Below are 13,059 nucleotides of genomic sequence, written 5' to 3' on the forward strand. Positions count from 1 at the left end.
TTCATTACATGTGTGCGGCAAATTGAATTGTCAATGACCGAAACTTTTTCCATATCACCTAAATTTAACTAATTGATAGATGTTATTGGCTCATCAAGACATTTTAGTTACAGCCACACATGATGAGATAAGAGTAAGACGTTCTAGAATGTAAATTAAACAGGTGGACATATACTGTACATCAATCAGCTGTGACATTAAAACCACCTTCCTAATGTTGTCCAGGGCTAGGCTGACCTGGTGTCACCAATACAGCTTTAATCCATCCAGGCCTGCAGTCCACAAGACTTCAGAAGCTGTCCTGTGATATCTGCCATCTATATGTAAGTGGCAGATCCCTTTAATCATGTGAGTTGTGAGGTGCGGCTCCATAGATCAAACTTGTTTGTTAGCACATCCCACAAATGCTCAGACAGATCAAGATCTGATGATTTTGGAGGCCACGTCAACAATTGTTTATCACGTTCTTCAGCTTTTGCAGTGTGGCTAAAAAACGATACTGCCATTGAGAATACCACTGAAGGGTTATTAGTTTATAACCATGTTTAGGTATGTTTAGTCCATGGTAAAGTGACATCCACATGAATGCCAGGACCCAAGGTTTCCCAAAAGAACACTGTCCCTAGCATCATGCCTTATCCCAGTAGTGCATCCTGGGGCCATTGAGGAAAACACAATTCGGAGCAGGTGATCTTCTTCCTTTGCTTCATAGTCCAGTTCTGATCCTCACATGACCATTGTAAGTGCTTTTGGTAGTAGATAAAGTTAGTATAGGCACTCTGACCATTCGGCAACTATGCAGACATATACAAAGCAAATTGCAGCTCACTGTTAACAATTAACAGTATATTTTTCTGTAGTTTGTACTATGGTAGTATTCTTGTGAGACTGGATGAGACATGCCTTCATTGAACCTAAGATGTCCATGACCTTGCCACCAGTTGACCCTGTTGACCTTCTTTGGACCTCTTTTAGTAGTTACCACTGCATTAATACAGCCCAGTACCTGCCATTATGCAAATGCTCTGAACTAGAGATAGGCGAACCCAAGGTTCAGTGTTCGAACCAAACAGATTTTACAAAGAAAACAGAGTTTGAGTTCGGAGTTGGGGTGCTTTACGTATGCAGACCACTCGTGCTTGTATCGCTGTGCTTGGGTACACTCAGTGCTCAGCCCATTGTGAGAGGCTTGCAGTATTTGATCTGCTCGCACTGGGAGTAACAACAGCACAATCGGATGTAGTGTGTACCCCAAAAAATGGAAAAACCCTGCCTCCGGAAGTGAGCTGTTTATGGCTGACTTCATGTGGCCGGAGACCTGAACTGCCCAAATAGTCACTACCATTGGGGTTCAGGTCAAATCATGGTCCCAAATCGAACTTTGTCTAATGTTCGGTTGATCCCACCTAACCGTTGTCAGGTCCGCTCATCTCTACTCTTATCCACTCATCCAGCCTTCTCAATTTGTCTCTCGTGAAATTGGCTCAGATCCACTTACCCATGTCTCATACTTTGAACACATCAAGTTGCAGAACTGACCCTTTGATTGCGCGTAATATATCCCACCACTGCTACCCAGCCGCCAATATCATGAGGTCAATGTAGTTAACGTCACCTCTCAGTAGTATTAATGTAATGGATGATTGGGAGGAATTACTAAGTTGTATTGAAACAGTAGCATCATGTTGTGTTCTGTATAATATTAAACCTTTTTTTTCATTATGTGAAATCTTAGGATAATTTGTAGCAACTTAACGGCGCTCCTTGGGGATCTAATTTTAAGGGTGTGGGACATTTAGTTGCTTCAAAATGGGAAGATGTCAAATTGTGCCAAATTACACAGAGGTTTGCTAATTATACTTTAGGAGTCTTAAACGCTTTCCATATGAGCCCCATGTAACATGTCACTGAAAGGCCATTAACCCTTTGCAATACCAAGCTAATGCCGTGTACGTGTTATAGATGAACTCTCATACATACCTCTGCATTACGAAAGCGAATGCATTTCCAGCACTGAAGTGGTCGAAAAAAACATTCTTAAATACCTTATCAGAGACCACAGAAGGGACATTACAGTAATGTTACTTCTTAGTGACCAAAGGATCTCTCGCTGAGGAACCTGGCATATCCCACACCACATTATAAGCTCAGGAATGAAGTGTAATGTTTGTTGCTGAGACTCAAAATACATCCTGAGAGGTTTATGAATGAATTACAGATGTGGACCTAAAATTTCAGGTTATTAGTGGAGTCCTGTAACCAAAAAAAAGGAATGCCGAAACTGAGCAATGCCTGAAATGTATACCGTAATCCCGGTATACAAATACAGAGGATAACATATTAGGAAATTTCCCACCGCCGCCGCCTATTTTCTACCTCAAATTAATAAAATTATTCTAGCGTATTGCTCAAATTGATATGTTTTCTATATTACATCTATTGGTTTAAAGGGAATCTGTCACTAAATTTTTACTGCCCCCAACTGAGAGCAGCATAATATAGAGATAGAGATCCTGATTCCAGCGATGTGTCACTTATTGAGATGTTTATCATTATGATAAAATCAATGTTTTCTCTGCAGCAGATCTAGCAGTTATACAGAGCTCATGAATACGCTGGACTACCTGGCAACATGCCAAATAGTCCTTTAATGATAATTAAACAGTGATTTTATCAAAACTACACTAAGCAGCCCAGTAAGTGACATATCACTGAAATCAGGATCTTTGCCCCTACATTATGCTGCTCTAAGATTAAGTGGCAAAAACCTGGTGACAGATTCCCTTTAAGGCCTGAAACACACATCCGTGAAAACCACGTCCGTGTAAAACGGGCCGTTTTTCGGGTCCGTTTTCCATTTTTTAGGTCCGTTTTTATGGTATGTGTGGCCTGCGTGTGTATCCCGTATGCTAGCCGTATGTGCGTGTGGAATGTCCGTGTGTGCGTGAGTGAAATAACTGACATGTGTGTGTGTTGTCCGTGTGAAATGTACGTGTGTGATGCAAAATGTCGTTACTACATGTCGGAAGACAGAGTAGCGGGATGAGAATGAACTCGGGTGAACTTCACCCGACTTCATTGTAATGCCGCGGCTCTGTCTGTGTGCCGTGTACTGATTAGCGGTCACCTGTGAAGGATTCACCGGTGACCGCTAATCCCCCGAGTGACTGAAGTGTCCCCCCCTCTCTCATACTCACCGATCCCCGATCACTGGCGCTGCACGGCTGTCACACTGCTCCGGCGGCTTTTTCTAATTTGAAAAAGCCGGCCGCTCATTAAACAATCTCGTATTCCCTGCTTTCTCCCCCCACCGGCGCCTGTGATTGGTTGCAGTGAGAGACGCCCAACACGCTGAGTGACAGCTGTATCACTGCACCCAATCACAGCAGCTGGTGGGCGTGTCTATACTGTGCAGTAAAATAAATAAATAAATAATTAAAAAAAAAACGGCGTGCGGTCCCCCCCATTTTAATACCAGCCAGATAAAGCCATACGGCTGAAGGCTGGTATTCTCAGAATGGGGAGCTCCACGTTATGGGGAGCCCCCCAGCCTAACAATATCAGTCAGCAGCCGCCCAGAATTACCGCATACATTAGATGTGACAGTTCTGGGGCTGTACCCGGCTCTTCCCGATTTGCCCTGGTGCGTTGGCAAATCGGGGTAATAAGGAGTTATTGGCAGCCCATAGCTGCCAATAAGTCCTAGATTAATCATGTCAGGCGTCTCCCCGAGATACCTTCCATGATTAATCTGTAAATTACAGTAAATAAACACACACACACCTGAAAAAATAATTTATTAGAAATAAAAAACACAAACAAATTCCCTCATTACCAATTTATTAACCCCGACAAAGCCCTCCATGTCCGGCGTAATCCACGGACCTCCAGCGTCGCTTCCAGCTCTGCTGCATGCAGGTGACAGGAGCAGCAGAATACACCGCCGCTCCTGTCAGCTCCACGCAGCTAATGAGATGAGTAGCGCGATCAGCTGCTGTCACTGAGGTTACCCGCGGCCACCGCTGGATCTAGCGGTGGCCGCGAGTTACCTGACTGACGGCAGCTGATCGCGCTACTCACCTCAGTTGCTGCGTGGAGGTGACAGGAACGGTGGTGTATTCTGCTGCTCCTGTCACCTGCATGCAGGAGAGCTGGAAGCGACGCTGGAGGTCCGTGGATTACACCGGACATGGAGGGCTTTTTCGGGGTTAATAAATTGGTGATGAGGGACTTTGTTAGTGTTTTTTATTTCTAATAAATGATTTTTTCAGGTGAGTGTGTGTTTTTTAACTGTCACTTACAGATTAATCATGGAAGGTATCTCGTGGAGATGCCTGACATGATTAATCTAGGACTTATTGGCAGCTATGGGCTGCCAATAACTCCTTATTACCCCGATTTGCCAACGCACCAGGGCAAATCGGGAAGAGCCGGGTACAGCCCCAGAACTGTCGCATATAATGTATGCGGCAATTCTGGGCGGCTGCTGACTGATATTGTTAGGTTGGGGGGCTCCCTATAACGTGGAGCTCCCCATCCTGAGAATACCAGCCTTCAGCCGTATGGCTTTATCTGGCTGGTATTAAAATGGGGGGGGACCGCACGCCGTTTTTTTTAATTATTTATTTATTTATTTCACTGCACAGTATAGACCCGCCCACCGGCTGCTGTGATTGGGTGCAGTGATACAGCTGTCACTCAGCGTGGTGGGCGTGTCTCACTGCAACCAATCACAGGCGCCGGTGGGCGGGTAAAGCAGGGAATACGAGATTGATTAATGGGCGGCCGGCTTTTTCAAAATAGTAAAAGCCGCCAAATTTTTCATAACAGCCGTGCAGCGCCGCGCCGGAGATCGGGGAACGGTAAGTATGAGAGAGGGGAGGGAACTGACCGACAGAGAGCTAGAGGGACAGATAAGACAGAGAGACCGACCGACCGACGGACTGAGGGAGAGAACAAAACAGAAAAAGAAAAAAGACCGACATCACATGAAAAAAGCACAAAACGTACAGGGAGCAAACAGAGATGTGTCCGTGTCACTCGGACGTGCGCACAGACCCATTGACTTTCATTGGGTCCGTGCTGCGTGTTGCGTGCAGAAATTGGACATGCTGCCGTGCAAAACGCACACAGCTACGGATCACGGACACGGACAAACGGACAGGCATTAAAAACGCACGTGGAGCTTTTATCATACAATAACATTGGTGCACGTTTGGCCGTGTCTCCAGTATACACGGAAACGGACCAAACACGCACGTGTTTCACGGATGTGTGTTTCAGGCCTAAAGGGAATTTGTCAGCAGGTTTTTTCCACCTAATCTCACAGGAGCACAATGTAGAGTCAGATACCCTGATTCCAATGATGTGTCACTTACTGGTCTGCTTAGTGTAGCTTTCATTAATCTCCTGCTGATAAAACAGTGATTTTCTCATTAGAGGACTGGTAAACTTGCTTCCATTTAGTCCTCTGTATTCATGATCTTTATATAGCTTTCCTTACCACTTACCATTGACTGCTTGCTGTGTACACTGTACAGAGCCTAGCATTCAAAGAATGACTAAATCTGCAGAAGACAAAGCATTGAATTTTAGCAAAATAACGGCAAACAGCTCAGTAAGTGACACATTGCTGGAATCAGAGTTTCTGTCTCTACATTATGCTGCTCTCAGATGGGGTAGCAAAAACCTGGTGACAAATTGCCTTTAAAGGGCCATGCCACAAGGCTTAAGGCCCGGTTACACGCAGCGATATCGCTAGCGTGCGTACCTGCCCCCGTCGGTTGTGCGTCACAGGCAAATCGCTGCCCGTGGCGCACAACATCGCTTGGACCCGTCACACGGACTTACCTGCTGAGCGACGTTGCAGTTGCCTGCGAACCGCCTCCTTTCTAAAGGGGCGGTTCGTGTGACGTCACAGCGGCGTCACTAAGCGGCTGCCCAATAGAAGCGGAGGGGCGGAGATGAGCGGCCGTAACATCCCGCCCACCTCCTTCCTTCCGCATTGCCGGCGGACCGCATGTATGGTGTTGTTCATCGTTCCCGAGGTGTCACACATAGTGATGTGTGCTGCCGCAGGAACGACAAACAACCTGCGTCCTGAACAAGCAACGATTTTTTGAAAAGGAACGACGTGTCAACGATGGACGATTAGGTGAGTATTTTCCATCGTTAATGGTCGTTCATTGGTGTCACACGCAACGACGTCGCTAACAAGGCCGGATGTGCGTCATGAATTCCGTGACCCCAACAACATCTTGTTAGCGATGTCGTTGCGTGTAACGGGGCCTTTAGGCTAATAAGCCAAATCTGATACTCCATTTGCGTTCACTTGTTTCGGGAAGGTTGCCACTCATCAGCTCAAAGCAGGAGAGCTTATTTGGCTGGGTGAGAGAGGTTGTAAGTGGGGACATTTCTCCTTTTGGAGAGGACCAAGCCAGGAGGCTCACAAGGCATGTAATGCTCCTCTGGGATTTTTAAGTATACAAATAGTGTCTTTCCATAGGAAGATGACATGGATGTAGAAATCCTAAAGATCAATATTGACCCTTTAATGAGTCTTGGAACATGAATTAAGATAAAAAGCAAAACCAGATAGTCCAATCTCACATTTAGTAAGCATTATATAAAAATAATCATTTATTGTTAATTAAACTATATATTTTTCAATTTAAAGAAAAGGTGAATACATGTCTCAGGGCCTAATATGTTGATTCATCCTATCCTGGTAGTTATTTAGTTAATTTTAGCAGCAGTTGGGATCCATCATTTTGGCATCTGCTCATATGATGAGCTCCCCTGGATCTTCTGACCTGTGACCCATCACTCTCCTACAATATTTATCTTTTTGACATTCCCAGTATAACCTTTCTGTATTATTAATATACAATAGAAAGCAAAACGATACTTGGCCTCTCCGATAATTGCTCCTGTTTGTTTGAGATAGCCCTTTCCTGTCGAAGGTCTGGTATTAGGTACTTCCAGCCAGAACTAATTCAGATTTACTGTCAAGTGCTAAAATCTGGCATTTTGTTCTATGTACTGAAGCCAAATGTTCATGATGCCTTGGATATGACATCATCTTCACCTTACATAAACCTAGCATGGAGGTTATACCGTGTAACTTGTCTCATGCAGTATAATGGACCTTTCCGGTAGGTCATCAGGTTGGTTCCATTGAAGATTGTCGTAAAGAATTAAGGGCAGGATATACTCGTAGAACATCTCAAGCACGGTTTATATCTCCATAGTTGGCTCATGATTGCGGGCCTTTTCTACGGAATGTAATTCCTAAAATCTGTTCAGGGTTGTGAAGTGCGTTGATATGTTTTAGCTTTGGCTTCAAGACAGCAGAAAAGGCGTACAGTATATGCCTTCTCTTAAAAGAGTTAAATGTGTAATTATTCCTCCAGCTGGGGCCACTTATCGAATTTTGGATAAATTCCCTGGGAAACATATCTACATAAAGCATTACACCCCTCTATCCAAGGCCTACATCCCTCAAAGAGAAGGAACGTGTCCCTTGGTGCCCTCACTTTTATTTCCCCAAACATATGCATCTGGTTGTGGCTAATTGTCTGTGATGAGGTTTGTCTCTCTTTATATGAAGTTAATGCATCATTCATATTCAAGCCTTGAGTGAAATTGGCCATTTACTTGTGTTATGAGGATTTGTGTACAAGCTTATCGCCGTAATGGGCCATATGCATCCAGGTATAGTGTTTATATTAAGGCTGTATATGAAATAACAGAAAATGAAGAAATACTTGGATCAGACTGTAAATGTGCGGAAAGTGTGGATACTCTTGCGTGTCGTCGAGGCCATGTCTCCTCCAAACTGTTTTATGACATTCACTCTGAATGGCGATGAAGCCTGCCAAGCACTCCAGACACGTTCTGCAACATTCCCTCTAATGGTCAAAAAGCTGAAGACCATAAAACATGTTACAGCTAAGGAATCATTTTTCCATTTTGTTCTAAAACAGAAAATCCTGGAGGTAGAAATGATGCGTTTGTGTTTCCAGATCAGGTCTGTGTGTAAGTGCTGCATCATTTTCTTGCGCAATCTATTGGCATCAGTTGGGTGTATATACTCGTAAATTGCCGAATTCTAACAATATAGTGAATACCTGGCTTCCACATTCGCTTTTGGCCTCTTATACTCAGGATAGCCCTAGATTTATTCCAAGAAGTTCTACTATTCTATATTTATGACTATTCCAGAACGGAGTTGTTATATAACTTTGGATGATGTCAATGAAGAATTAAGATGCTTCCCAAATCATACACCCTTCTGTTTGTACCCTGGTGAGAAATTTCTCCATGCTAGTAATTCTTTAGGTAGCAAAAGGATACTGGATATATTGGACTTTATGGTTAACCACTGCAGTGATACTACATTGTAAGATTCCTAGAGTACGGCGGTTTCGCCAACAAAAAAAAGCAGCCAAATTCTAATATGTTTTTTTAGATGGCTGGGACAGTGCAAGTTGCAATTCTTCCCAATTGATATTGCTATAACTTAGGGGCCAGAGCAGGCGGCCAGCAAGAACAGGAGCCATATTCAGTAAGTGTGACTTTGTCTTCGGATTCATTGGCTATTAAATATTTACAAGTTAAAAGTCAGTAGGCAGACATAAGGCAAAAAAGTTTCCTTTCATTCAGTAGGGGATTAAAAAGCATGCTGCGATGTCTCAGCCATGTGATGCAATATGTCAGCCGTGTGGTGCAATGTCTCAGTTATGTGGTGCGATGTCTCTGCCATGTGATGCGAAGTCTCAGCCATGTGGTGCGAAGTCTTAGCCATGTGGTGCGAAGTCTTAGCCATGTGGTGCGAAGTCTTAACCAGGTGGTGCGAGTCTCAGCCAGGTGGTGCGATGTCTCAGCCAGGTGGTGGGATGTCTCAGCCATGTGTTGCGATGCCTCAGCCATGTGGTGTGATGTCTCAGCCATGTGTTGCGATGTCTCAGCCATGTGGTGCGAAGTCTTGGCTATGTGGTGCGATGTCTAAACCATGTGGTGCGATGTCACAGTAATGTGGTGCGATGCCTCAGCCAAGTGGTGCGATGTCTCAGCCATGTGGTGCGATGTCTCAGCCATGTGGTGCGATGTCTCAACCATGTGGTGCGATGTCTCAGCCATGTGGTGCGATGTCTCAGCCATGTGGTGCGATGTCTCAGCCATGTGGTGCGATGTCTCAGCCATGTGGTGTGATGTCTCAGCCATGTGTTACTATGCCTCAGCCATGTGTTGCGATGTCTCAGCCATTGTAGTGCAAAGTCTCAGCTATGTGGTGCGATGTCTAAGCCATGTGGTGCGATGTCACAGCAATGTGGTGCGATGTCACAGCAATGTGGTGCAATACCTTAGCCATGTGGTGCAATGTCTCAGCTATGTGGTGCGATATCTTAAGCCTGCTTTACACGTTGCAATTTCGCATACGATTTCGTATGCGATTTGCAACGCCCCCATCATATATGTGGCACATTAAATTTCTTGAACGTGCCGCACATACGATTAACCCCCATCACACGTACTTACCCGTCCATACGACCTCGATGTGGGCGGCGAACGTCCACTTCCTGGAGTGGGAGGGACGTTCGGCGTCACATCAATGTCACGCGGCAGCCGGCCAATAGAAGCGGAGGGGCGGAGCTGAGCGGGACATAAACATCCCGCCCACCTCCTTCCTTCCACATTGTGAGCTGGGAGCCGCAGGACGTAGGTAAGATCTGTTCATCGTTCCTGGGGTGTCACACACTGCGATATGTGCTACCCCGGGTACGATGAGCAATCTGACGTTCAATTCTAGAGACAGGTACGATGTGTATGCAATGAACGTTTTAACATTCAATCGCAATCGCACGTACCTGTCACACACTGCAATGTACTTACGATGCCGAATGTGCGTCACTTACGACGTGATCCCGCCGACACATTGTAAGATACATTGCAGCGTGTAAAGCAGGGTTAAGTCATATGGTGCGATGACTCAGCCATGGAGTATGATGACTTAACCAGGTGGTGCGGTGACTCAGCCATGTGGTGCGATGTCTCAGCCATGTGGTGCGATGTCTCAGCCATGTGGTGCGAGGTCTCAACCAGTTGGTGTGATGTCTCAGCCATGTGATGGGATGTCTTAGCCATGTGGTGCGATATCTCAGCCATGTGGTGCAATATCTCAGCCATGTGGTGCAATGTCCTAGCCATGTGGTGCGATGTCTCAGCCATGTGGTGCGATATCTCAGCCATGTGGTGCGATGACTCAACCATGGGGTGCGATGACTCAACCAATTGGTGTGATGTCTCAGCCATGTGATGTGATGTCTCAGCCATGTGGTGCGAAGTCTCAGCCATGTGGTGTGAAGTCTTAGCCATGTGGTGCGATGTCTCAGCCATGTGGTGCGATGTCTCAGCCATGTGGTGCGATGTCTCAGCCATGTGGTGCGATGTCTCAACCATGTGGTGCGATGTCTCAGCCATGTGGTGCGATGTCTCAGTCATGTGGTGCGATGTCTCAGCCATGTGGTGTGATGTCTCAGCCATGTGTTGCGATGCCTCAGCCATGTGTTGTGATGTCTCAGCCATTGTGCAAAGTCTCAGCTATGTGGTGCGATGTCTACGCCATGTGGTGTGATGTCACAGCAATGTGGTGCTATACCTTAGCCATCTGGTGCAATGTCTCAGCTATGTGGTGCGATATCTCAGCCATGTGTTGCGATGACTCAGCCATGGAGTATGATGACTTAACCAGGTGGTGTGGTGACTCAGCCATGTGGTGCGATGTCTCAGCCATGTGGTGCGATGTCTCAACCAGTTGGTGTGATGTCTCAGCCATGTGATGGGATGTCTCAGCCATGTGGTGCGATATCTCAGCCATGTGGTGCAATATCTCAGCCATGTGGTGCGATGTCTCAGCCATGTGGTGCGATGTCTCAGCCATGTGGTGCGGTGACTCAGCCATGTGGTGCGGTGACTCAGCCATGTGGTGCGATGTCTCAGCCATGTGGTGCGATGTCTCAGCCATGTGGTGCGATGTCTCAGCCATGTGTTGCGATGCCTCAGCCATGTGTTGCGATGTCTCAGCCATTGTAGTGCAAAGTCTCAGCTATGTGGTGCGATGTCTACGCCATGTGGTGTGATGTCACAGCAATGTGGTGCGATGTCACAGCAATGTGGTGCAATACCTTAGCCATGTGGTGCAATGTCTCAGCTATGTGGTGCGATGTCTCAGCCATGTGGTGCGATGACTCAGCCATGGAGTATGATGACTCAACCAGGTGGTGCGGTGACTCCGCCATGTGGTGCGATATCTCAGCCATGTGGTGCGATGTCTCAGCCAGTTGGTGTGATGTCTCAGCCATGTGATGGGATGTCTCAGCCATGTGGTGCTATATCTCAGCCATGTGGTGCAATATCTCAGCCATGTGGTGCGATGTCTCAGCCATGTGGTGCGATGTCTCAGCCATGTGGTGCGGTGTCTCAGCCATGTGGTGCGGTGACTCAGCCATGTGGTGCGATATCTCAGCCATGTGGTGCGATGACTCAACCATGGGGTGCGATGACTCAACCAATTGGTGTGATGTCTCAGCCATGTGATGTGATGTCTCAGCCATGTGGTGCGAAGTCTCAGCCATGTGGTGTGAAGTCTTAGCCATGTGGTGCGATGTCTCAGCCAAGTGGTGCGATGTCTCAGCCATGTGGTGCGATGTCTCAGCCATGTGGTGCGATGTCTCAGCCATGTGGTGCGATGTCTCAGCCATGTGGTGCGATGTCTCAACCATGTGGTGCGATGTCTCAGCCATGTGGTGCGATGTCTCAGTCATGTGGTGCGATGTCTCAGTCATGTGGTGCGATGTCTCAGCCATGTAGTGTGATGTCTCAGCCATGTGTTGCGATGCCTCATCCATGTGTTGCGATGTCTCAGCCATTGTAGTGCAAAGTCTCAGCTATGTGGTGCGATGTCTACGCCATGTGGTGTGATGTCACAGCAATGTGGTGCGATGTCACAGCAATGTGGTGCGATACCTTAGCCATATGGTGCAATGTCTCAGCTATGTGGTGCGATATCTCAGCCATGTGGTGCGATGACTCAGCCATGGAGTATGATGACTCAACCAGGTGGTGCGGTGACTCAGCCATGTGGTGCGATGTCTCAGCCATGTGGTGCGATGTCTCAACCAGTTGGTGTGATGTCCCAGCCATGTGATGGGATGTCTCAGCCATGTGGTGCAATATCTCAGCCATGTGGTGCGATGTCTCAGCCATGTGGTGCGATGTCTCAGCCATGTGGTGCGGTGACTCAGCCATGTGGTGCGGTGACTCAGCCATGTGGTGCGATGTCTCAGCCATGTGGTGTGATGTCTCATCCATGTGGTGCGATGTCTCAGCCATGTGTTGCGATGTCTCAGCCATGTGGTGTGATGTCTCAGCCATGTGGTGCGATGTCTCAACCATGTGGTGCGGTGACTCAGCCATGTGGTGCGGTGACTCAGCCATGTGGTGCGATGTCTCAGCCATGTGGTGTGATGTCTCAGCCATGTGGTGCGATGTCTCAGCCATGTGGTGCGATGTCTCAGCCATGTGGTGCGATGTCTCAGCCATGTGTTGCGATGTCTCAGCCATGTGGTGTGATGTCTCAGCCATGTGGTGCGATGTCTCAGCCATGTGGTGCGATGTCTCAGCCATGTGTTGCGGTGTCTTAACACTATAAAGTTAACTAAGATTCTGCCAGTAGGACCAAGGGGTGATTACAGGGATGATGTATACAGCAGGGTTGGCTGTGATGGGCTGTGTTGATGAGCTCCGTCTCTTCAGTTGTAATATGTATACCCGTCTACTTAGGCTAGGCTCACATCTGCGTTATTATTTGCAAACTGTAAAATACGTGTTCTTGATATGACAGTTGACAGATACTAACACCACCCCAAAGAAACCCCTGATTGATAGTGGGGATCATCAGGTTCTGTTATGATATCCATAATTTTACAAAAATAAAAAAAATGCGTGCAATATGTGTCTGTAAATATGGCAGTATCTGCTGAAAGGACTCTGGGGCAG

At 46.8% G+C, this 13,059-nt stretch overlaps 1 protein-coding gene across 5 annotated transcripts in view; it reads left to right on the forward strand.

Moving 5' to 3' along the window:
* Positions 1-13,059, forward strand: part of ZNF385A (zinc finger protein 385A) — a 307,656-nt gene that overhangs the window by 270,070 nt on the left and 24,527 nt on the right. The gene's annotated exons all lie outside the window — the stretch shown is intronic.

This window comes from Anomaloglossus baeobatrachus, chromosome 2 (assembly GCF_048569485.1).
Source record: "Anomaloglossus baeobatrachus isolate aAnoBae1 chromosome 2, aAnoBae1.hap1, whole genome shotgun sequence".
Classification (NCBI taxonomy): domain Eukaryota; kingdom Metazoa; phylum Chordata; class Amphibia; order Anura; family Aromobatidae; genus Anomaloglossus; species Anomaloglossus baeobatrachus.